This window comes from Cavia porcellus, unplaced genomic scaffold, assembly GCF_034190915.1.
Source record: "Cavia porcellus strain 051 isolate PalLab524CR breed Dunkin Hartley unplaced genomic scaffold, mCavPor4.1 scaffold_35, whole genome shotgun sequence".
NCBI lineage: Eukaryota > Metazoa > Chordata > Mammalia > Rodentia > Caviidae > Cavia > Cavia porcellus.
In genome coordinates, this window is record NW_026947518.1 from 7,888,337 (window position 1) to 7,913,934 (window position 25,598).

Here is a 25,598-nt window from a genome sequence, read left to right on the forward strand (position 1 = left end):
TTTTTGTTTAGTTTTATGGTTATGGTTAGGGTTAGGTTTGGGGTTAGGTGTTAGAAATAAGGTTGTAGTTAGGGTTATGGTTCATGTTAGGTTTAGTGTTAGCGTTTGCATTAGATTTATGTTTAGTTTTTTGGTTAGGGTTAGGGTTAACTTTAGGGTCAGTGTTAAGGTTAGGGTTAGGTTTATGGTTAGCGTTAGGATTAGAGTTCGGTTTAATTTTAGGCTTAGGTTTGGGTTAGGTTAAGGGTTAAAAGTTAGGTTTAGGTTTAGTTTTAGGTTTAGGGATAGGAATAGGTCAGTGTTAGGGTTAGGGTTAGGGTTAGGGTTAGAAGTTAAGGTTAGGATTAGGGTTAGGGTTAGGGTTAATGTTAGAGGTATGGGTTAGGGTTAGGTTTAGGGGTAGGGTAAGGATTAGGGTTAGTGTTATGGTTAGGGATAGGGTTAAGGTTAGGCTTTGGGTTATGGTTATGGTTAAGGTTAAATTTATGGTTTGGTTTAGGGTTAGGTTGAGGTTAAGTTTTAGGGTTAGTTTAGGGTTAAATGTTAGGTTTAGTTTTAGGTTTAGGGATAGGTTAGTGTTAGAGTTAGGGTTAGGGTTAGACGTTAATTTTAGGATAAGAGTTAGGGTTAGGGTTATGATGAGAGCTATGGGTTAGGGTTTGGTTTAGCAGTAGGGTAAGCATTAGGTTTATATTTATGGTAGGTTTAGGGTTAGCGCTAGTGCTAGGTGTTACTGTCAGGGTTAGTGTTATTTTAAGGGGAAGGGTTTGGGTTCGGGTTAGGCTTAGGGTTATGTTTAGAGGTTAGCTTTAGGTTTAGGGTTAGGGATAGTGTTAGAGTATAAGGTTAGAGTTAGGGTTAGGGTTAGGGTTAGGCTTAACGTTAGGATTAGGATTAGAAGTTAGGGTTATGGGTAAGGTTAGTGTTATGATTACGGTTAGGGTTAGGGTTAGGGTTAGGGTTAGCGTTTGGGTTAGAGTTAGGGTTAGTGTTAGGGTTAGAAGTTACTTTAGTGTTAGGTTTAGGGTTAGGGTCAGTATTAGAGTTAGATTTAGGGTTAGGGTTAGATTTTAGGGTTAGTTTTAGGGCTAGGGTTAGGGTTAGTGTTATGGTTAGAGGTTAGGGTTAAAGTTAGAATTAATTTTATGGTTAGAGGTTAGCGTTATGTTGAGGGTTAGAGTTGGGTTAGGGTTAGGGTTATGGTTAGGCTTAGATATTATGTTTAATGTTAGGGTTAAGGTTAGGGTTAAAACGTAGGCTTAGGGTTAGGGTTAGGGTTAGAGTTATGGTTAGGTTTAGGGTTAGTGTTAGGTTTAGTGTTAGGGTTAGGTTTAGAGGTTAGGTGTTAGGGAGAGGCTTAGTGTTAGGCTTCGTGTTACGGTTAGTGTTAGGGTTATGATTAGATTTAGGGCTAGGGTTTTTCTTAGGGTTAGGTTTACTCTTAGTTTTAGGGTTAGGTTTAGGCTTAGGGTTAGGGGTTTATTGTTAGTGATAAGATCAGTGTTATGTTTAGTTTTAGGGTTAGGGGTATGGTTAGGGTTATTGTTAGGTTTACGGTTAGTTTTAGTTTTATGGTTAGTTTTATGGTTAGGTTTAGGCTTTAGGGTTAGAGTTAGGATTAGGATTAGGGTTAGGGTTATGGTTTGAGGTTAGCATTAGGTTTAATGTTAGAGTTTGGTGTTAGGGTTAGGGTTAGGGTTAGGCTTACATTTTATGGTTAGTCTTAGTGTTAGGGTTTTTGTTATAGCTTAGGTTTTGGGTTAGGTTGAGTGTTTGGATTAGGGTTTGTGTTAGGCTTAGTGTTAGGGTAAGGCTTAGAGGTATGGGTTAGGGTTATGTTTAGGGTTAGGGTTAGTGTTAGGCTTAGGATTATTCTTGGGTTAGGGTTAGGATTAAGTATTACAGTCAGGTTTAGGGTTAGTTTAAGGGGTAGGGTTAGGTTTAGATTTAGGGTTAGGAATTAATGTTAGTTTTAGTGTTAGGGTTAGGGTTAGGGTCAGGGCTAGGGTTAGAGGTATATGTTAGGGTTAGAATTAGGGTTAGGGTTAGATTTAGGTTTAGTTTTAGGCTTAGGGTTAGGTTTAGGTTTCAAAGTTAGGTTTATTGTTAGTTTTTGGCTTAAGGTTAGGGATAGGTTTGGTTTATGGTTATGGTTAAAGGTTAAGGTTAGGATTAAGGTTAGGATTAGTGTTACAGTTAGGGTTAGGGTTAGAGGTATGGGTTAGGGTTAGGTTTAGTGGTAGGGTTAGGACTAGGGATAGTGTTAGTGTTAGGGATAGGGTTACGGTTAGGCTTTGGATTATGGTTATGTTTAGGGTTAAAATTTTATGTTAGGATTAGTGTTAGGGCTAGGGTTAGGGTTAGGTTTAGAGGCATGGGATAGGTTTAGGTTTACGGGAATGGTTAGAATTAAGAATAGGGTTATGGTAGGTTTAGGTTTAGGGTTAGGGCTAGATATTACTGTCAGGGTTAGTGTTAGTTTAAGGGGTAGGGTTCGGGTTAGGTCGAGGGTTAGGCTTAGGGTTATGTTTAGAGGTTAGCTTTAGGTTTATTTTTAGGGTTAGGGTTAGAGTTTAGCCTTAGGGTTAGTGTTAGGTTTGGGTTAATGTTAGGGTTAGGATTAGAAGTTAGGGGTAGGGGTAGGGTAAGGGTTAATATTACGGTTAGGGTTAGGGTAGGATTAAGCTTAGTGTTAGAGTTAGGGTTAGGTTTAGGGTTAGGGTTAGGTTATGGTTAGGTTTAGGGTTAGCATTATGGTTAGGTTTAGGGTTAGTTTGAGGTTTATGGTTAGCGTTAGGGTTAGGGTTAGGGTTAAGTTTAGGGATAGGGTTAGGGTTCGAGTTAGGTTTAGGTTTAGGGTTAGAAGTTAAGTTTAGGATTCGGGTTAGGATTAGGCTTAGGGTTAGCATTAAGTTTAGAGGTATTTGTTAGGGTTAGGTTTAAGGTTAGGTTTAGGATTAGGGTTAGTGTTAGTGTTAGGGATAGGGTTAGGGTTAGGTTTAGGGTTAGGGTTAGTGTTATGGTTAGGTTTAGGGTTAGCATTATGGTTAGGTTTAGGGTTAGTTTGAGGTTTATGGTTAGGGTTAGGGTTAGGGTTAGGATTAGAAGTTAGGGTTAGGGTTAAGTTTAGGGGTAGGGTTAGGGTTAGGGTTAGGTTTAGGTTTAGGGTTAGAAGTTAAGGTTAGGATTAGAGTTAGGATTAGGGTTCGGGTTAGGTTTAGGGTTAGAAGTTAAGGTTAGGATTAGAGTTAGGATTAGGGTTCGGGTTAGGTTTAGTGTTAGAGGTATGGTTTAGGGTTAGGTTTAGGGTTAGATTTAGAATTAGTGTTAGTGTTAGGCTTAGGGATAGGGTTACAGTTAGGCTTTGGGTTATGGTTAGGGTTAGTGTTATGGTTAGGGTTAGGGTTAGGTTGAGGTTTAGGGTTAGGGTTAGGGTTAGGGTTAGAAGTTAGGTTTAGTGTAAGGTTAAATATTAGCGTTAGGGATAGGTTAGTGTTAGGGTTAGGGTTATGGTTAAAGGTTAAGATTAGGGTTAGTGTTAGGGTTAGGATTAGGGTTAGAGGTATGTGCCAGCATTACTTTTAGGGGTAGGTTTAGAGATATGTTTAGGGTTATGGCAGGTTTAGGATTAGGGTTAGGGCTAGGTATTACTGTCAGGGTTAGTGTTAGTTTAATGGGTAGGGTTTGGGTTAGGGTTAGGTTTAGGCTTAGGGTTATATTTAGACATAAGCTTTAGGTTTAGGGTTAGTGTTAGGGTTAGCGTTAGGGTTATCATTAGGCTTAGAATTAGAAGTTAGGGCTAGGGGTAGGGTTAATTTCATGATTGGTTAGTGTTAGGGTTAGGGCTAGGGTTCCTTTTAGGTGTAAGTGTTAGGTGTTTGGCAGAGGGTTAGGGTTAGGGTTACAGTTAGGTTAGGGTTAGTTTAGGGTTAGGGTTAGCGGTTAGGTGTTAGGGAGCTGGTTAGGGTTAGGCTTCATGTTACTGTTAGTGTTAGTGTTATGATTAGGTTTAGGTTTATGGTTAGCGTTAGGGTTAATATTAAGATTAGAGTTAGATTTAGGTTTGGTTTAGGGATAGGTTTAGGCTGAAGGTTAGGGGTTATGTGTTATGGATATGGTTACGGTTAGGGTTCGGTTTGAGGTTTATGGTTAGGTTTAGGTTTACATATAGTGTTAGGGCTAGGGCTATGTTTTAGGTTTAGGGTTAGGTTTAGGTTTAGGATTAGGATTAGGCTTATGGGTGGATGTTAGCATAGGGTTTAGTGTTATATTTTGGGTTAGAGTTAGGAATAGGGTTACGGTTAACCTTTGCGTTACGGTTAGGGTTTTGGTAATGGTTATGGTAAGGGTTAGGTTGAGGTTTAGGTTTATGGTTAGTGTTAGGGTTAGGGTTAAGGATGGTGTTATGGATAGGCTTTGGGTTATATTTAGGGTTAGTGTTAGGTTGAGGTTTAGGTTTAGAATTTTGGTGTAGTGTTAGGTTTAAGGTTAGTGTTAGGGATAGTTTTAGGATTAGGGTTAGTGTTAGAGTTTAGGGTTAACGTTAGTGTTGTGGTTAGGGTCAGGGTTAGGGTAGGGTAAGAAGTAAGCTTTAGGGTTAGGTTTAGGGGTAGGGTTAGTTTTAGGGATAGTGTAATGGTAGGTTTAGTTTTAGGGTTTGAGTTAGGTATTACGTTCAGTGTTAGGGTTAGTTTAAGGGGAAGGTTTAGTGTTAGGGTTTGGGATTAAGTTAGTTTACTGTTAGGCTTATTGTTAGTGTTAGGATTAGGGTGTTAGGGCTAGGTTTAGAGTTTAGGATTAGCATTAGGTTTAGTGATAGTGTAGGTTTAGGGTTAGGTTTGTTGTTAAATTTTAGTGTTAGGGTTACATTTATGATTAGGCTTATTTTTAGGGTTAGGGTTAGAATTTAGGGTTAGAGTTAGGTTTAGGGTTAAGGTTATGGTTACGGTTAGGGTTAGGTTTAGGTGTTAAACGTTAGGAAGTGGGTTATGGTTAGGCTTTGGGTTAGGGTTAGGTTTAGGGTTAGGGGTTATATATCAGGGATAGAGTTAGCGTTAGGTTCAGGGTTAGGGTTAGGTTTGGGGTAAGGTTTAAGTTTAGATATAGTGTTAGCTTTAGGGTTAGTGTTATGGTGGTGTTAGGTTTAGGGTTACCTTTAGGTTTAGGGGTATTTCTAGGCTTAATATTGGAATTTAGGGTTAGAGATAGGTTTAAGGTTAGGGTTACGGTTACGTTTAGGATTAGGGTAAGGTTTAGGTTTAGGTGTTAAGTGTTAGGAAGATGCTTATTGTTATGCTTTATGTTAGGGTTAGTTTTAGGGTTAGGGGTTAGGTATTAGGGATAGACTTAGCATTAGGGTTAGGGTTGGGGTTAGGGGTCGAGTTAGGTTTAGGGTAAGGTTTAGGATTAGGGATAGTGTTAATGTTAGTGTTAGGGTTAGGTTTAGGTTAGGGTTAGGTTTATGGTTAGAGTTTAGGGTTAGGGTTAGTTTTAGGGTTAAGGTTAGGGTTAGGATTAGGTTTAGGATTACAATTTAGTGTTGGGGTATGGTTAGGATTTGGGTTATATTTAAGGTTATGGTTAGGGCTAGGTTTAGGGTTAGAATTAGGGGTTAGGTGTTAAGGAGAGGGTTAGGGTTAGGCTTCCCGTTATGGTTAGGTTTTGGGTCATGATTAGGTTCAGGCTTAGGGTTATGGTAAGGTTTAGGGTTAGGGTTAGGGTTAGATTTAGAGGTAGGGTTAGGGTTATGGTTAGGGGTTAGGTGTTAGCAAAAGGGTTAGGGTTAGTGTTAGAGTTTAGGATTAGGGTTAGGTTTAGGGTTAGTGTTAGGGTTAAATTTTAGGGTTAGGGTTGTGGTTAGGGCTAGGGTTATTTTTGTGTTAGGATTAGAATTTAGAGTTAGAGTTAGGTTTAGGGTTAGGATTACAGTTACAGTTAGGGTTAGGTTTAGGGTTAGGTGTTAAGTGTTAGGAAGAGGGTTATGATTAGGCTTCGGGATAGTGTTAGGGTTATGGTTAGGTATTAGGTTTTAGTTATAGAGTTAGCGTTAGAGTTAGGGTTAGGGTAAGGGATTAATGTCAATGTTAAGGCTAGGGTTAGGGTTAGGGATAGTGTTCGGGTTAGAGTTAGGGTTAGTTGTTAAGTTTAGGGTTAGGATTACAATTAGTGTTATGGTTAAGTTTAGAGGTTAGTGTTCATGTTAGGGTTCGTGTTAGGGTTAGGGTTAGGATTAGGGTTAGGGTTAGAATTAGGGTTACTGTTAGTTTTAGGTTTATGTTTAGGGTTAGGGTTATGAGTAGTGTTAGGATTAGAATTTAGGGTTAGGCTTAGGGTTAGGATAAGTTTTAGGGTTAGGGTTAGGTGTTTGGTGTTAGCGTTAAGGTTAGGGTTATGTTTAGGGTTATGGTTAGAGGTTAGTGTTATTTTTAGGGTTAGGGTTTGGGTTAGGGTTATGGTTTGGATTAGAATTAAAGGTTAGGAATAAAGTCAGGGTTAGTAGTTTGGTTTAGTGTTAGTGTTAGTGTTAGGGTTGGAGTTAGGGTTAGTGATAGAGTTAGAGGTTAGTGTTAAGTTTAGAGTTAGTTTTAGGGTTAAGGTTAGGGTTAGGGTTTGGTTTAGGTTTAGAGGTGCTGGGTAGGGTTATGGTTATGTTTAGATTTAGGTTTAGGTTCAGGTTTAGGGTAAAGGTTAGTGTTAGAGGTATGGGTTAGGGTTAGGGTTCAGGCTAGGTTTAGGGTTATGGTAGGTTTAGGATTAGCGTTAGTGATAGAGGTTAGTGTTGAGGTTAGGGTTGTGTTTAGGGTCAGGGTTTCGTTAGGGTTAGAAATAAGGGTGAGGGTTAGGGTTAAGTTTATGGTTAGGGTTAGTTTAGGATTAGGGTTAGGGGTTAGGTGTTATGGGGAGGATTAGTGTTAGGTTTCGGGTTACTGTCAGTGGTAGTGTTATGATTAGATTAAGGTTTTGGGTTATGGTTAGGGTTAATATTAAGGTCAGAGTTAGGTTTACGATTAGGTTTAGGGTTAGGTTTAGGCTTAGGGTTAGGGGTTAGGTGTTAGGGATATGGTTAGGGTTATGGTTAGGTTTACAGTTAGGTTTAGGTTTACCTATAGCGTTAGTGTTAGGGTTAGAGTTTAGGGTTAGGGTTAGGGTTAGGTTTAGGTTTAGGATTAGGGTTAGGCTTATGGGTAGTGTTTAGTGTTAGGTTTAGAGTTTGAGTTTGGGGTTAAGGTTATGGTTAGGCTTAGGCTTAGCGTTTATGATTAGGGTTAGTGTTAGGGTTAGGGTTAAAGCTTAGGTTTAGGGTTAGGGTTAGGGTTATGGTTAGGATTAGGGTTATGTATAGAGGTTAGGGTTAGGGTTAGGTTTAGAGTTAGTGTTAGTGTTAGGGTTAGGGTTAGTTTTAGAGTTAGGTTTAGGTTTAAGGTTAGTGTTAGAGTTAGGATTAGGGTTAGAGTTAGGGTTAGGAATAGGGTTATGATTAGGCTTTTGGTTACGGTTAGGGTTAGGGTTAGGGTTATGGTTAGGGTTAGGTTGAGGTTTAGGATTATGGCCAGGGTTTGGGTTAGACATTAGGTTTAGTGTTAGTTTTAAGGTTAGAGATTAGAGTTAGTTTTAGGTTAAGTATTAGGGTTAGGGTTAGGGTTAGGATTAGAATTTAGTGTTAGGCTTCGGTTTATGGGTAGGGTTACAGTTAGGGTTAGGTTAGGTTTAGTGTTAGGGTTAGGCTTAGAATTTAGGATTAGGGTTAGGTTTAGGGTTAGAATTTGGAGTAGGGTTAGTTTTAGGTTTAGTGTTAAGGTTAGGGTTAGGGTTAGGGGTAGTGTTAGGATTAGAATTTAGGGTTAGTGCTAGGGTTAGGATTAGGTTTAGTGTTATGGTTATGTGTTAGGTGTTAGCGTTAAGGTTAGGGTTAGTGTTAGGGTTATGGTTAGAGTTAGATTTAGGGTTAGTGTTAGAGTTAGGGTTATTGTTAGTGTTAAAGTTAAAGGTTAGGACTATGGTTTGGGGTAGAAGTTTGTTTTAGTGTTAGGTTTAGGGTTAGAGATTAGGGTTAAGTTTAGGTTAAGTTTTAGGGTTAGTGTTAGGATTAGGGTTAGGATTAGAATTTAGTGTTAGGTTTAGGTTTAGGGTTAGGTTTACGGTTATGTTTAGGTTTACGTATAGTGTTAGTGTTAGGGTTAGGTTTAGTGTTAAGGTTAGAAGTTTGTTTTAGGTTTAGAGTTAGGTTTAAGATTAGGGTTAGGGTTTGGTTTATTGTTAGACGTACGTGTTAGGGTTAGGTTTAGGTTTATGGTTAGGTTTAGGGTTAGGGTTATGGTTAAGTTTAGGTTTAGAGTTAGGGTTATGTTTAGTGTTAGGGTTACGGTTAGTGTTAGCAGTATTGGTTAGGGTTAGGGTTAGGTTTAGGGTTATGGTAGCTTCATAGTTAGGGTTAGTGTTAGAGGATAGGTTTTTGGTTAGGGTTGTGCTTAGATTCAAGGTTAGGATAGGGTTACAAGTAAGGGTTAGGGTTAGGTTTAGGGGTAGGGTTAGGTTTAGTGATAGTGTTATGGTAGGTTTAGGGTTAAGGTTCAGGTTACCTATTAATGTCAGTGTTAGGGTTATTTTAAGGGGTTATTTTAGGGTTAGGGTTAGGGATTAATGTTAGCTTTAGGGTTAGGTTTATGGTTAGGGTTGGGGTTAGTGTTAGGGTTAGGGTTAGAGTTTAGGATTACGATTAGGTTTAGGGTTAGTGTTAGGGTTAGGGTTAAATTTTAGGGTTATGGTTAGGATTAGTGTTGGGGTTAGTGTTAGGGTTAGTGTTAGGGTTACTTTTAGGGGTTAGGTGTTAGAGAGAGGCTTAGGTTAGGGCTTCGGATTATGGTTAGTGTTAGGGTTACGATTAGGTTTAGGGTTAAGGTTAGGGTTAGAGGTTAGGGTTAATGTTAGGGTTGTGGTTAGGGTCAGGGTTAGGGTAGGGTTAGAAGTAAGGTTAAGCGATAAGTTAAGGGCTAGGGTCAGGGTTAGGGATAGTGTTATGGTAGGTTTAGGGTTATGGTTCGGGTGAGTTATTACAGTCAGTGTTAGGGTTATTTTAAGGGGTAGGGTTAGGGCTAGGGTTAGGGATTAATTTTAGATATAGGGTTAGGTTTATGTTTAGTGTTAGTGTTAGGGTTAGTGTTAGGGTTATGGTTAGAGTTTAGGATACGGTTAGGTTTAGGGTTAGTGTTAGGGTTAAATTTTAGAGTTAGGGTTACGTTTAGGGTTAGGATTAAAATTAAGGTTAGAGTTAGGTTTAGGGTTAAGGTTACAGTTATGGTTAGGGTTAGGGTTAGGTTTAGAGGTTAAATGTTAAAGAGGGTTATGGTTAGGCTTCGAGTTTGGTTTAGAGTTAGTGTTAGGGGTTAGGTATTAGGGATAGACTTAGCGTTAGGGTTAGGGTTGGGGTTAGGGTTAGGTTTAGGGTAAGGTTTAGGTTTAGGGATAGTGTTAGTGTTTGGGTTACGGTTAGGATTAGTTTTAGGGTTAGAGTTTAGGTTTAGGTTTAGGTTTAGGGTTAACTTTAGGGTTAGGGTTAGGCTTAGGCTTAGGATTACAATTTATGGTTGGGGTAGGGTTAGGGTTAGGTTTACATTTAAGGTTAGGGTTATGGCTAGGCTTAGGATTAGAGTTAGGGGTTAAGTGTTAGGGAGAGGGTTATGGTTAGGCTTCCAGTTATGGTTAGGTTTTTGGTTATGATTAGGTTTAGGCTTAGGGTTATGGTAAGGGTTAGTGTTAGGTTCAGGAATAGGATTATATTTAGAGGTCAGTTTAGGGTTAGGGGTTAGCTGTTAGCGTCAGGGTTAGTGTTAGGGTTAGGGTTAGGTATTACAGTCAGGCTTCGGGTTAGTTTAAGCGGTAGAGTTTGGGTTAAGGTAAGGGATTAATGTTTGGTTTAGGGTTAGAGTTAAGAGTAGACGTTAGGGTTAGTGGTAGGGTTAGCATTATGGTTACACTTAGAATTAGTGTTAGTGTTATGCTTAGGGTTAGGTGGTTTGGGTTAGGGACATGTTTAATGTTAGGTTTTGGATTACGGTTAGGGTTAGGGTTACGATTAGCTTTAGGGTAAGGCTTAGGGTTAGGGTTAATGTTAGGTTTAATTTTAGTGTTAGTTTTAGGGTTAGGTTTAGTATTAGGGCTAGGGGTTACGTGTTAGGGATAGGGTTAGTGTTAGGGTTAGGTTTAGGTTTAGGGTTAGGGTTAGGTATAGTGTTAGGTTTACATTTAGGGTTTGGGGTTAGTGTTAGTGTTAAGGTTAGGGGTAGTGTTAGGTTTATGGTTACAGTTTAGTTTTATGGTTAGTTTAGTGTTAGGTTTAGGGTTATTGTTAGTGTTAGGCTTAGGGTTGGGTTTAGGGTTAGGGTTAGGGTTAGGTTTATGATTAGGGTTAGTATTAGATATTAGGTGTTAGGAAGAGGGTTAGGATTAGGCTTTCGGTTAGTATTAGGGTTAGCATTACGATTAGGTTTAGTGTTAGGGTTAGGTTTAGGTTTATGGTTAGTTTTAGAGTTAGGGTTAGAGTTAGGGGTTAGGTGTTAGGGATAGTGTTAGGGTTAGGATTAGGTTTAGGGTTATTGTTAGGGTTAGGGATAGTGTTATGGTTAATGTTAGGGTTAGTGGTTAAGTTTAGGTTTAGGATTATGGTTAGGTTTAGGGTTAGGGTTAGAGTTATGTTTAGGTTTAGGATTAGGTTTAGATTTAGAGTTAGGGCTAGGGTTAGTTTTAGTTTAGGTTTAGGGTTAGGGTTATGGTTATGGGTTGTGTTAGAATTAGAATTTAGGGTTAGGCTTAGGGTTAGGATTAGGTTTAGGCTTAGGGTTAGGTGTTAGGTGTTAGCGTTAAGGTTATGGTTAGGGTTAGGGTTATGGTTAGAGGTTAGTGTTAGGCTTGGGGTTAGGGCTATGGTTAAGCTTAGAATTAAAAGTTAGGATTAAGGTTAGAGTTAGAAGTTTGGTTTAATGTTAGGTCTGGGGTTACAGTTAGAATTAGGGTTAGAGGTTAGTGTTAGTTTTAGAGTTAGGTTTAGGGTTAAAGTTAGGGTTAGGTTTAGGTTTAGGTTTAGAGGTACAGGTTAGGGTTAGGTTTAGGGTTAGGGTTATGCTTAGGTTTTGGTTAGGTTTAGGTTTAGGGTTAGGTTTAGGGTTAGTGTTAGAGGTATGAGTTAGTGTTAGGCTTAGGTTTAGGCTTATGGTACGTTTAGGGTTAGGATTATTGATAGAGGTTAGGTTTAGAGTTTAGGATTAGGGTTAGATTTATTGTTAGGTTTAGGGTTAGGGTTAGTGTTAGGGTTAGGTTTAGAGTTTAGGATTAGGGTTAGTTTTAGGGTTAGTGTTAGGTTTAGGATTAGGTTTAGGGTTAAATTTTAGGATTAGGGTTACATTTAGGTTTAGGGTTATTTTTAGGGTTAGAATTAGAATTTAGTGTTAGAATTAGGCTTAGGGTTATTGTTACGGTTACTTTTAGGGTGAGGGTTAGGTTAATGTTTAGGTTTAGGTGTTAAGTGTTAGGGAGAGGGTTATGGTTAGGCTGCGCGTTAGGATTAGTGTTAGTGTTAGGGGTTAGGTATTAGGTTTAGAGTTTGCATTAGGGTTACGGTTATGGTTAGTTTTAGGGTAAGGTTTATGGTTAGGGATAGTGTTAGGTTTAGGGTTCGGGTTAGTGTTAGTGTTAGGGTTAGGGTTAGGTTTATGGTTAGAGTTTAGTTTTAGTGTTAGGTTTAGTGTTAAGGTAAGGGTTAGGGTTAGATTTAGGATTAAAATTTATGATTGGGGTAGGGTTAGTGTTAGGGCTAGGTTAAGGGTTAGTGTTAGAGGTTAGGTGTTAGGAAGAGGGTTAGATTTTAGGCTTCCAGTTACGGTTCGGTTTTGGGTTACGATTAGGTTTAGGCTTAGGGTTATGGTTAGGGTTAGGGTTAGATTTAGTGTTAGGGTTAGATTTAGTGGTAGGGTTAGGGTTAAGTGTTAGGTGTTAGCGACAGCATTAGGGTTAGGTTTAGGGTTAGTGTTAGAGGTATGGGTTCGGGTTAGGTTTAGTGTTGGGTTTAGGTTTATGGTAGGTTTAGGGTTAGGGTTAGTGTTAGAGGTTAGGTTTCATGTTAGGGTTGTGGTTAGGGTCAGGGTTGTAGAAGGATTAGAAGTAAGGGTTAAGTTTTGGTTTAGGGGTAGGATTAGCGTTAGGCATAGTGTTATGGTAGGGTTAGGGTTAGGTTTCGGGTTAGGTATTACAGACTGTGTTATGTTTATTTTAAGGCTTATGGGTAGGGTTAGGCTTAGGGTTAGAGATTAATGTTAGGTTTAGGGTTAGATTTATAGTTAGGGATAGGGTTAGGTTTAGGCGTTAGGTCTTAGTGACAGGGTTAGGGGTAGGGATAGGTATTACAGTCAGGTTTCGGGTTAGTTTAAGTCACAGAGATAGGGTTAGGGTAAGGGATTAATGTTAGGTTTTGGGTTAGGGTTATGTTTAGGGTTAGTTTTAGGGTTAGATTAGAAGTTAGTGTTAGTCGTAGGGTTAGGATTGTGTTTACGGTTAGGGTTAGGGTTAGTGTTAGGATTAGCATTAGGCATTAGGGGTTAGGGAGAGGTTTAAGGTTAGGCTTCAGATTATGGTTAGGGTTAGTGTTGCAATTAGATTTAGGGTAAGGCTTAGGGTTACGGTTATTGTTAGGCATAGTTTTAGTGTTAGTTTTATGGTTAGGTTTAGTGTTAGGGTTAGAGGTTTAGTATTAGGGATAGGGTTAGGTTTAGGGTTAGGTTTACGGTTAGGGTTAGGGATGGGTTAGTGTTAGTGTTAAGGTTAGGTTAGGGTTAGATTTAGGGTTAGAGTTTAGAATCATGGTTAAGTTAGGGTTAGGGTTAGCATTAGTGTTAGGGTAAAGGTTAGGGCTAGGGTTAGCTTTATGATTTGGGTGAGTATTAGAGGTTAAGGGTTAGGAAGAGGGTTAGGGTTAGGCTTTGGTTTAGGGATAAGTGTTAGCATTATGGTCAGGGTTAAAGTTAAAGTTAGGATTAAGGTTATGTTTAGAAGTTTGGTTTAGTGTTAAAGTTAGGGTTAGTGTTAGGGTTTGGTTAGGGTTAGAGGTTAGTGTTAGGTTTAGATTTAGGTTTAGGTTTAAGGTCAGGGTTAGGGTTAGGTTTAGGTTTAGAAGTACGGGTTAGAGTTAGGGTTTTGGTTATGGTTAGGGTTATGGTTAGGTTTAGGGTTAGGTTAGGTTTAGGGTTAGGGTTACGGTTACGGTTAGAGGTATGCATTAGGCTTAGGGTAAGGGTTAGGCTTAGGGTTATGGGAGGTTTGGTGTTAGGGTTAGTGATAGAGGTTAGTGTTAAGGTTACGTTTGTCGTTAGGGTCAGTGTTAGGGTAGGGTTAGAAATAAGGGTTAAGGTTAAGTTTAGGGGTAATGTTAGTTTTAGGGATAGTGTTATGGTAGGTTTCAGGTTAGGTATTACGGTCTGTGTTAGGTTTATTTTAAGGTTTAGGGTTAGTGTTAGGGTTATGATTAGGGTTAGAGTTAAAGGTTAGGATTAAGGTTAGTGTTAGAATTATGGTTTAGTGTTAGTGTTAGGGTTAGGGTTGGTGTTAGGGTTAGAGGTTAGTGTTAGGCTTATGTTAGGTTTAGGGTTAAGGTTAGGGTTAGGGTTAGATTTATTGTTAGACATAAGGGTTAGGGTTAGGTTTAGGGGTAGGGTTATGGTTAAGTTTAGGGTTAGTGTTAGGTTTAGGTTTAGGGTTAGTGTTAGAGTTATGGGTTAGGGTTAGGGTTAGGGTTATGTTAGCTTTAGGGTTAGGGTTAGTGTTAGAGGTTAGGTTTAAGGTTAGGGTTGTGGTTAGGCTCTAGGTTAGGATAGGGTTAGAAATAAGACTTAGGGTTAGGTTTGAGAGGGTAGGGTTAGGTTTAGAGAGAGTGTTATGGTAGGTTTAGAGTTAGGTTTCGGGTTAGCTATTACGGTCAGTGTTAGGGTTAGTTTAAGGGGTAGGGATAGGGTTAGGTTTAGGGATTAATGTTAGGTTTAGGTTTAGGTTTATGGTTAGGGTTAGTGTTAGGGTTAGTGTTATGGTTAGAGTTTAGAATTAGGTTTAGGTTTAGGGTTAGTGTTAGTGTTAATGTTAGGTTTAGGGTTAAATTTTAGCGTTAGGGTTATGTTCAGTGTTAGGTTTATTTTTAGTGTTAGGATTAGAATTTAGGGTTAGAGTTATGTTTAGGATTAGAGTTAGGGTTATGGTTATGGTTAGAGTTTAGTTTAGGTTTAGGGTTAGGTGTTAAATGTTGGGAAGTTGGTAATGGTTAGGCTTCAGGTTAGGGTTAGGGTTAGGGCTTAGGTATTAAGGATAGAGTTAGCGTTAGGGTTAGGGCTAGGGTTAGGTTTAGGGTTAGGGATAGTATACGGTTTAGGTTTAGGGTTAGTGATCTTGTTATGGTTAGGTTTAGGGTTAGAGTTTAGTTTTAGGGTTAGGTTTTGGGTTAAGGTTATTGTTAGGGTTAGGTTTAGGATTACAATTTATGGTTGGGGTAGGATTAGTTATAGGGTTAGGTTTAAAGTTAGGGTTAGGGTAGGTTTAGGGTTAGAGTTTGGTTTTAGGTTTAGGTTTAGGGTTAAGTTTAGGGTTAAGGTTAGGTTTAGAATTATAGTTTATGGTTGGGGTAGGGTTAGTCTTAGCGTTATGTTTAAGGTTCGGGTTAGGGCTAGGTTTAGGGTTAGAGTTAGGGGTTAGGTGTTAGGGAGAGTGTTAGTGTTAGGCTTCTGGTTACGGTTAAGTTTTGTGTTACAATTAGGTTTGGGCTTACGGTTAGTGTTAGGTTTATGTTTATGTTAGATTTAGAGGTAGGGTTAGGGTTAGGTTTAGGGGTTAGGAGTTAGCGACAGGGTTAGGGTTAGGGTTAGTTTTAGGTATTACAGTCATGCTTCAGGTTAGTTTAAGGGGTAGAGTTAGGGTTAGGTTAAGGGATTAATGTTAGATTTAGGGTTAGGTTTGTTTTAGGGTTAAGGTTAGAAGTTAGGGTTAGTGGTAGGGTTAGGATTATGGTTACGGTTACAGTTAGGATTAGTGTTAGGTTTAGGCTTAGGGGTTAGGAGTTAGTGCGAAGCTTAAGTTTAGGCTTCAAATTACGGTTAGGATTTGGGTTACGATTAGCTTTAGGGCAATTCTTAGGGTTAGGTTTAGTGTTAGCGTTAGTTTTTGCGTTAGTTTTAGGTTTAGGTTAAGCGTTAGGGTTAGGGCTTAGGTTTTAGGGAGAGGGTTAGGTTTAGGTTTAGGGATAGGGTTAGGGATAGTGTTAGGTTTAGAGTTAGGGTTTAGGGTTAGTGTTAGAGGTATCGGTTAGGGTTAGGTTTAGTGTTAGGTTTAGCTTCATGGTAGGTTTAGGGTTAGGGTTAGTGTTAGAGGTTAGAGTTAAGGTTAGGGGTGTGGTTAGGATCAGGGTTATAGTAGGGTTAGTATTAAGTGTTAGGTTTTGGTTTAGGGTAGTATAAGGTTTAAGGATAGTGTTATGGTAGGTTTAGGGTTAGGTATTACAGTCTGTGTTATATTTATTTTAAGGTTTATGGGTAGGGTTAGGCTTAGGGTTAGAGATTAATGTTAGTTTTAGTGTTAGGTTTATGGTTAGGGCTAGGGTTAGGTTTAGGGGTTAGTTGTTAGCAACAGGGTTAGAGTTAGGGTTAGGTATTACAGTCAGGTTTCAGGTTAGTTTAAGGGGTAGAGTTAGGGTTAGGGTAAGGGATTAATGTTAGATTTAGGGTTAGGTTTGGTTTAGGGTTAAGATTAGAAGTTAGGGTTAGTGGTAGGGTTAGGATTATGGTTATGGTTACGGTTAGGCTTAGGGGTAAGCAGTTAGCGCAAGGATTAAGTTTAGGTTTCAAATTACGATTAGGGTTTGGGTTACGATTAGTTTTAGGGTAAGGCTTAGGGTTAGGTTTAGTGTTAGGGTTAGTTTTTGTGTTAGTTTTAGGATTAGGTTTAGCGTTAGTGTTAGGGCTTAGGTGTTAGGGATAGGGTTAGGTTTAGGGTTAGGGTTAGGGATAGTGTTAGGTTTAGAGTTAGCGTTTAGGGTTAATGTTAGAGGTATGGGTTAGGGTTAGGTTTAGTGTTAGGTTTAGGTTTATGGTAGGTTTAGGTTTAGGGTTAGTGTTAGTGGTTAGGGTCAGTGTTATATTTGGGTTAGAAGTAAGCATTAGGTTTTGGTTTAGGGGTAGGATTAGTGTTAGGCATAGTGTTATGGTAGGTTTATGGTTAGGTTTCACGTTAGGTATTATGGTCTGTGTTATGTTTATTTTAAGGTTTATGGGTAGGGTTAGGTTTAGGGTTAGAGATTAATGTTAGGTTTAGTGTTAGGTTTATGGTTAGGGATAGGGTTAGGTTTAGGGGTTAGTTGTTAGCAACAGGCTTAGGGTTAGGGTTAGGTATTACAGTCAGGCTTGGGGTTAGTTTAAGTCATAGAGATAGGGTTAGGGTAAGGGATTAATGTTAGGTTTAGGGTTAGGGTTATGGTTAGGTTTAGTTTTAGGGTTAGAATTAGAAGTTAGTGTTAGTGGTAGGGTTAGGATTATGGTTACGGTTAGGGTTAGGGTTAGTGTTAGGATTAGCATTAGGAATTAGGGGTTAGGGAGAGGTTCAAGGTTAGGCTTCAGATTACGGTTAGGGTTAGGGTTACAATTAGATTTAGGGTAAGGCTTAAGGTTACGGTTATTGTTAGGCTTAATTTTGTGTTAGTTTTAGGGTTAGGTTTAGCGTTAGGGTTAGAGGTTAGGTATTAGGGATAGGGTTAGGTTTAGGGTTAGGTTTACGGTTAGGGTTAGGGATAGGAATAGTGTTAGGTTTAGAGTTAGCATTTAGGGTTAGTGTTAGGGTAAAGGTTAGGTTAGGGTTAGGTTTAGGGTTACAGTTTAGGATTATGGTTAGGTTAGGGTTAGGTTTAGCATTAGTGTTAGGGTTAGGGTTAGGGCTAGGGTTAAGGTTATGATTGGGATGAGGATTAGAGGTTAGGGGTTAGGACGACGGTTAGTGTTAGTCTTTGGTTAGGGGTAGGGTTAGCATTACGAATAGGTTTAGTGTTAGTTTTAGGGTTAGATTTAGGGTTACTTTTAGAGTTAGGGTTAGGGTTAAGATTAGGGTTTAGGTGTTAGGGATAGTGTTAGGGTTAGTGTTAAGTTTAGGTTTAGGGTTAGGGTTAGAGTTAGGGATAGTGTTAGGGTTAGGGTTAAGATTTTTGGTTAAGTTTAGGGTTAAGATTACCGTTAATGTTAGGGTTAAGTTTAGAGGGTAGTGTTCATGTTAGGGTTAGGGTTTGGGTTAGTGTTAGGGTTAGTGTTAGCGGTCGGGGTAGGGGTAGGGTTATGGTTAAGTTTAGGGTTAGTGTTAGGTTTAGGGTTAGGGTTAGTGTTATAGGTATGGGTTAGGGTTAGTTTTAGGGTTATGTTAGCTTTAGGGTTAGGGTTAGTGTTAGAGGTTAGGTTTAAGGTTAGGGTTGTGCTTAGGGTCAAGGTTAGGATAGGGTTAGAAGTAAAAGTTATGGTTAGGTTTAGGGGTAGGGTTAGGTTTAGGGATAGTGTTATGGTAGGTTTAGAATTAGGTTTCGGGTTAGCTATTACGGTCAGTGTTAGGGTTAGTTTAAATGGTAGGGGTAAGTTTAGGGTTAGGGATTAATGTTACGTTTAGGGTTAGGTTTATGGTTAGGGTTAGTGTTAGGGTTAGGGTTAGAGTTTAGGATTAGATTTATGTTTAGGGGTAGTATTAGGGTTAGGGTTAGGTTTAGGGTTAAATTTTAGCATTAGTGTTACATTTAGGGTTAGGTTTATTTTTAGGGTTAGGATTAGAATTTAAGGTTAGAGTTATGTTTAGGATTAGGGTTATGGTTATGGTTAGGGTTAGAGTTATGTTTAGGTTTAGGGTTAGGTGTTAAGTGTTGGGAAGTGGGTAATGGTTAGTTTTCAGGTTAGGGTTAGTGTTAGGGTTAGGGCTTAGGTATTAGGGATAGAGTTAGCGTTAGGTTTAGATCTAGGGTTAGGGTAAGGGTTAGGGTTAGGTTTAGGTATTACAGTCAGGCTTAGTGTTAGTTTAAGGGTTAGTGTTAGGGTTAGGTTAAGGGATTAATGTTAGGTCTGGGTGAGCTTTATTGTTATGGTTAGGGTTATTCTTAGGATCAGAAATTAGCATTGTGGTTAGGGTGAGGGTTAGTGTTAGGGTTAGGGTTAGGATTAGGGTTAGGCTTAGGGGTTAGCTGTTGGGGAGATGGTTAAGTTTAGGCTTTGCATTATGGTTAGGTTTAGTGTTACGATTAGGTTTAGGGTTAGCCTTAGGGTTAGTGTTAGGGTTATGGTTAGGTTTAGTGTTATTTTTATGGTTATGTTAATCGTTAGGTTTAAGGTTAGGTGTCAGGGATAGGGTTAGGGTTACATTTTGGATTAGGTTTATGGTTAGGGTTGGGTTTAGGGATATTGTTAGGTTTAGGGTTAGTGTTTAGGGTTATTGTTAAGGATAGGGTTAGTGTTAGGGTTAGGGTTAGGATTAGGTTTAGTTTAGGGTTAGGTTTAGGGTTAGGGTTAGTGTTAGGGTTATGATTAAGGTTAGAGTTAGTGGTTAGGTGTTAGGGAGAGGTTTAGGGTTAGGCTTTGTGTTATGATTAGTGTAGGATTTAGATTAGTTTTACGGTTAGGGTTAGGGCTAGGCTTAGTGTTAGGGTTAGGTTTATGTTAGGGTTAGGTTTAGTGTTAGGGTCAGAAGTTAGGTTTAGTGTTATGGTTATTGTTAGGATAAGTTTTAGGGTTAGGGTTAGGTTTAGGATTAGGTTTAGGCTTATGGTGAGTGGTTAGCATTACGTTTAGTTTTATAGTTTAGGGCTAGGGTTATGGTAAGGCTTAGAGGTTATAATTAGGTTAGTGTTAGGATTAGGGCTAAACCTTATGTTTAAGGTTTGTTTTATGGTTTAAGGTTAATGTTACGGTTAGGGTTAGGGTTAGATTTAGAGGTGTTAGGGTTAGGTTTTGTGTTAGTGTTAGTGTTAGTGTTAGGGTTAGGGTTAGGTTTATAGTTAGATTTAGGTTTAGGGTTAGTGTTAGGGTTAGTGTTAGGATTACGGTTAGGATTAGTGTTAGGGTTAGGGATAGGGTTACGTTTAAGCTTTGGGTTACGGTTAGTGGTATGGTTTGGGTTATGGTTAGAGATATCTGTTAGGGTTAGCGTGAGGGTTAGAGTTAGGTTTAAGGTTAGTGTTATACTACGTTTAGGGTTACTGTCAGGGTTAGGTATTACAGTCAGGCTTAGGGTAGGTTTAAGGGGTTGGGTTATGTTTAGGGTTTCGTTCAGGCTTACAATTAGGATTAGAGATTATTGTTATGGTTAGGGTTATGCTTAGGGTTAGTGTTACGGTTATGGTTAGATGTTAGGGTTAGGTTTAGGGTTAGTGTTAGGATTAGGGTTAGAAGTTAGGGTTAGGGTTAGGCTTAAAGTTTATGGTTAGTGTTAGCGTTAGGATTAAAGCTTAGGTTCAGGTTTAAGGTTAGGGTTAGGCTTAGGCTTAGGTATAGGGAAAGGGTTAAGATTAGGGTTACTGGTTAATTTTAGGGTAAGCTTTACAGTTAGGTTTAGTGTTAGGTCTAGAAGTTAGTGTTAGGGCTAGAGTTAGGGTTAGGGTTAGGATTAGAAGTTAGGGTTAGAGTTAGGGTTCGGGTTAGGGTTAGGCTTAGGGTTATAGTTAGGGTTAGGGTTAGCGTTAGGGGTTAGGTGTGAGGTATACGGTTATGGGTTAGGGTAATGGTTAGTGTTATGGTTAGGGTTATCGTTTAGGGTTAGGGTTAGGGTTAATGTTATGGTTCAGGTTAGGGTTAGGTTGAAGTTTAGGGTTACGGTTAGTGTTAGGATTAGAAGTTAGGTTTAGTCTTAGGTTTACGGTTAGGGTAGGGATAGGTTTAATGTTATGGTTAGTGTTAGAGTTTAGGGTTAGTGTTAGTGTTAGGGTCAGGGTTAAAGTTAGTTTAGGCTTACGGTTAAAGTACGGGTTAGGGTAGGGTTAGGGTTAGGGTCATGGTTAGGGTTAGGGCTGGGTTACGCTACGTTTAGGATTAGGGTTAGGGTTAATTATTACAAATTGGGTTTTGTTTCGTTTAAGGGTTAGGGTTAGGGTTAGGGTTAGGGTAAGGTATTAATGTTAGGTTTAGGGTTATGGTTATGGTTATGGTTAGGGTTAGGGTTAGTGTTAGAGGTTAGTGTTAATGTTAGGGTTAGGCTTAGTGTTAGTGGTACGGTTAGAGTTTAGGGTTACGTTTAGTGTTGTTAGTGTTATGGTTATTGTTAGGGTTAGAGTTATGGTTAGATGTTAGAATTCTATTTAGGGTAAGAGTTAGAGTTATGGATAGTGTTAGGGTTAGGCTTAGAGGTGATGGTTAGGGTTATGTTTAGGCTTAGAGTTAAATATTAGGTTCAGGGTTTGGTTAGGTTTAGGTTTAGGGATACGGTAAGGGTTAGGATTAGGGTTAGTGGTTAGGTTTAGGGTTATGATTACGGTTAATGCTAGGGTTAGGTTTATAGGTTAGTGTTAGTGTTAGGATTAGGGTTATGTTTAGTGTTAGGGTTAGCGTTAAGTTTAGAGTTAGACTTAGGTTTAGGATTACACTTCGGGTTATGGTTAGTGTTAGGGTTACAATTAGATTCTGGTTAGGGTTAGGGTTACGTTTATGTTTTGCATTAGATTTAGCTTTAGGGTTAGGGTTAGGGTTAGGTTTAGGGGTTGGGTGTTAGGAATTGGGTTAAGGTTATGGTTATGGTTAGGGTTAGGGTTAGTGTTAGAGGTTAGTGTTAATGTTAGGGTTAGGCTTAGTGTTAGTGGTACGGTTAGAGTTTAGGGTTACGTTTAGTGTTGTTAGTGTTATGGTTATTGTTAGGGTTAGAGTTATGGTTAGATGTTAGAATTCTATTTAGGGTAAGAGTTAGAGTTATGGATAGTGTTAGGGTTAGGCTTAGAGGTGATGGTTAGGGTTATGTTTAGGCTTAGAGTTAAATATTAGGTTCAGGGTTTGGTTAGGTTTAGGTTTAGGGATACGGTAAGGGTTAGGATTAGGGTTAGTGGTTAGGTTTAGGGTTATGATTACGGTTAATGCTAGGGTTAGGTTTATAGGTTAGTGTTAGTGTTAGGATTAGGGTTATGTTTAGTGTTAGGGTTAGCGTTAAGTTTAGAGTTAGACTTAGGTTTAGGATTACACTTCGGGTTATGGTTAGTGTTAGGGTTACAATTAGATTCTGGTTAGGGTTAGGGTTACGTTTATGTTTTGCATTAGATTTAGCTTTAGGGTTAGGGTTAGGGTTAGGTTTAGGGGTTGGGTGTTAGGAATTGGGTTAAGGTTATGGTTATGGTTAGGGTTAGGGCTTTGGTTAGGGTTAGTTTTAAGGTTAGGGCTAGGGTTACAGTTAGGCTGAGGATTAGAATTTGGGGTTAGGGTTTGTGTTAGGGTTAGATTTAGGGGTTAGGTTTTAGCGATAGGGTTATGGTTATGGTTAGTTTTAGGGTTAGGTTACCGTTAGGATTTTGGTTAGGTTTAGAGTTAGGGTTAGGTTTTGGTTTAGGGTTAGGGCTAGGGTTAGGATTTTGGTTAGGGTTAGAGTTAGGGTTAAGTTTAGGTTTAGGGTTAGGATTATGGTTAGGGTTTGTATTAGAGTTTAGGGTTAGGGTTAGGTTTAGTTTTATGGGTTATGTTTAATGTTAGGGTTATTTTTAGAGGTTAGCACTAGGTTGAGGTTTAGATTTAGGGTTAGGTTTAGGGTAAGAGTGAATGGTTATTGTTAGGGTTAGGGTTACAGTTAGAGTTTAGGGTTAGTGTTAGGGTAATGGTTAGGTTTAGGGTTTGGTTGAGGTTTAGGGTTAGAGTTTAGGGTTATTCTTATGTTTGTGGTTAGGGTTACATTTAGGGTTAGCGTTAGTGTTAGGTTTAGGGTTAGGGTTAGAGTTAGTTTAGGGCTAGGGTTAGGTTTAGGGTAAGGTTTAGGATTAGTGTTTAGGGTTATGATTAAGTTTAGGGTTAGGGTTTAGGTGTTAGAGAGGGGTTTAGGGTTAGGGTTTGTGTTATGTTTAGGGTAGGATTTAGATTAATTTTAGGGTTAGGGTTACGGTTAGGGTTAGGGTTTTGGTTAGGTTTTTGTTAGGGTTAGGCTTAGTGTTAGGGTCAGGAGTTAGGTTTGGTGTTAGGGTTAGGGTTAGGATTAGGGTTAGGGTTAGGTTTATGTTTAGATATTAGCGTTTGTTTTAGGGTTAGAGTTAGGGTTAGTGTTAGGGGTAGGGTTAGGCTTACAAGTTATGGTTATGGTTATGTTTGTGGTTATGGTTATGGTTAGGGTTAAACCTGAGGTTCAATGTTACGTTTATGGTTAGTGTTAGGGTTACAGTTAGGGTTATGGTTAGAAGTTAGCGTTTGGTTTAGGGTTAGATTTAGGGTTAGTTTTTGGGTTTATGTTAGGCTTAGAGGTTATGGTTAGTGTTAGGGTTTATGTTAGGTTTAAAACTTAGGTTAAGGGTTAGGGTTACTGTTAGGGTTAATGTTAGGAATATCATAAGGGTTAGAATTAGTGTTAGTGGTTAATTTTAGGGTTAGGGTTACAGTTAGGGTTAGGTTTAGAGGTTACTGTTAGTTTTAGGGTTAGGTTTAGGGTTAGTGTGAAGGTTAGGGTTAGTGTTATAGTTAGGGTTAGGTTTAGGGTTAAGCTTAGGGTTATAGTTAGGGTTAGGGTTACAATAAGGTTAGCGTTATCTTTAGGGTTAGGATTAGTTTTAGGGTTTGTGTTAGATTTAGTGTTAGGGTTAAGATTAGGCTTAGGGTCAGGTTTAATGGATAGGTTAGAGATTGGGTTATGGATCAGGATTAGTGTTAGAGTTAGGCTTCGGGTTAGGGTTAGGGTTAGGGCTATATTTTGGGTTAGCATTTATGGTTAGGTTTAGGATTAGGGTTAGTGTTATGGTTAGTGTTAGAGTTAGGTTGAGGTTAAGTGTTAGAATTAGGGTTAGGGTTAGACGTTAGGTAGTGTTAGGTTTAGGGTTAGGGTTAGGGATAGTTTATGGTTAGGGTTAGTATTAGAGTTTAGGGTTAGTTTTAGTGTTAGTGTTGGGTTAGGGTTAGGCTTAGGGGTTAGGTGTTAGGGTGAGAGTTAAGGTTAGGCTTTGGATTACGTTTAGAGTTAGTGTTATGATTAGGTTTAGGGTTAACCTTAGGGTTTGGGTTAGGTTTACAGTTAGGTTTAGTGTTAGTTTTATGGTTATGCTCAGCATTAAGTTTAGGGGTTAGGTGTTAATGATAGGGTTAGGGTTAGGGTTCACGTTAGGTTTACAATTAGGGTTGGGTTTAGGGATAGTGTTAGGTTTAGGGTTAGCGTTTAGGGTTATTGTTAGGGTTAGAGTTAGGGTTAGGTTTAGGGTTAAGCATAGGGGGTAGCTGTTAGGGTTAGGTGTTTTGGAGAGGGTTGGGTTTAGGCTTAGGGTTACGGTTAGGTTTAGAGTTACGTTTAGGTTAGGGTTAGGGTTAGATGTTATGGATAGGTTTAGGATTTGGGTTAGTGTTATGGTTAGAGTTTAGGTTTACGGTTGGGGTTAGTGTTAAGATTAGGATTAGTGGTTAGTGTTAGGTTTGGGTTAGGGTTATGGTTAACACTTAGGCTTAGGGTTAGGGTTAGGATCAGTGTTAGTGTTAGGGATAGGGTTTGGGTTAGCATTAGGGTTAGATTTATGGTTAGATGTTAGCATTAGGTTTAGTGATAAACTTTGTGGTTAGGGTTAGGGTGAGGCTTGGAAGTTATGTTTAGTGTTATGGTTAGGGTTAGGTTTAAAGCTTAGGTTTAGGGTTAGCGTTAGGGTTAGGGATAGGGTTAGTGTTAGGGTTAGGGCTAGGCTTAGGGTTTTGGTTAGGTTTAAGATTACATTTAGGTTAGGCTTAGGCTTAGGGTTAGAATTTAGGTTTAGTGTTAGGTTTAGGGTTAGGGTTAAGGATAGGTTTAGGTTTAGGGTTAGTGTTACAGGTTCTGGTTAGTGTTACATGTTCGGTTTAGTGTTAGGTTTAGGATTAGAATTTTGAGTTAGGGTTAGGGTTAGGTTTAGGGGTTATGTGTTATGGATGGGATAATTGTTATGCTTAGGTTTAGTCTTAAGGTTATGGTTATGGTTAGATGTTAGCGTTAGGTTTAGGGTTACAGTTAGGTTTAGGGTTAGGATTTCAGTTACAGTTAAAGGTTCCTGTTAGTGTTAGGGTTATGGTTAGAGTTTAGCGTTAGTATTAGGGTAAGTGTTAGGTTTCGGGTTAGAGTTTAGGGTTATGATTCAGTTTAGAGGTAGGATTAGTGTTAGGGTTAGCATTAGGTTTACGCTTAGTGTTAGGGTTATGATTAAGGTTAGGGTTAGGGATTAGGTGTTACTGAGAGGGTTAGGTTTAAGCTTTGGGTAATGGTTAGGGTTAGGGTTATGATTAGGTTTATGGTTAGGGTTAGGGTTAGAGTTAGGGTTTGTTTTGTAGTTAGGGTTAGCGTTAGGTTTAGGGCTTAGGTGTTAGCAATAGGGTTAGTGTTAGGGTTAGGTTTAGCGTTTGGTTTACAGTTAGAAATAGTGTTATGTTTATGGTTAAAGCTTTGGTTCAGTTTTATGTTTAGGGTTACTGTTAGGTTTAGGGATAGGTTAAGGGTTAGAATTTGTGTTAGTGGTAAAGTTTAGGGTTAGGATTACAGTTAATGCTAAGGTTAGTTTTAGAGTTTAGTGTTAGTGTTAGGATGAGGCTTAGGGTTAATATTAGGGTTAGGGTTAAGGTTAGAGTTAGGTTTAGGGTTAGGTTTAGCCTTATGGTTAGGGTTAGGGTTAAATTTAGGTTCGGTTTTGGGTTAGGGCTAGGGTCAGGGTTAGGATTAGAATTTAGGGTGAGGGTTCGGCTTACTGTTTAGGGTTAGGGTTAGGTTTACGGTTATGGGTAGAGGTTAGCATTAGGTTTAGGGTTATGGTTAGGGTTAGGGTTTGGGTTAGAGTTAAAGGTTAGGGTTAGGGTTAAAGTTAGAGTTTAGGGTTAGTGTTAAGGCAAGTGTTAGTTTTAGTGTTAGGGTCAGTTTTAGGGTTAGGGTTAGGGTTTCGCTTAGTGTTAGGGTTATGATTAAGGTTAGGATTAGGGGTTAGGTGTTAGGGAGAGGGTTAGGGTTAGGCTTTGCGTTACAGTTATGGTTAGGCTTTGGTTTACAGTTAGGGTTATGGTTACAATTTCTTTTAGGGTTAGGGTTTGGGTAAGGGTTAGGTTTAGGGTTAGGTTTAGGGTTAGATTTAGAGTTAGTGTTAGCCATAGGTTTAGGGGTTTGGTTTTTTTGATAGGGTTAGTGTTAGGGTTAAGGTTAGGGTTCGGTTTAGGGTTAGGGTTAAGGTTATGTGTAGTGTTAGGGTTAGATTTAGGTTTTAGGGTTTGGGTTAGTGTTAGGTTTAGGTTTAGTTTTCAGTTTACGGTTAGGTTTAGAGTTAGGGTTAGGGGTTAGGTTTTATCAATAGGGTTAGGTTAGGTTTAGGGTTAGGGTGAGGCTTAGAAGTTATGGTTATGGTTATGGTGAAAGCTTAGGTTCAGGTTTAGTTTTAGGGTTAAGGTAAGGCTTAG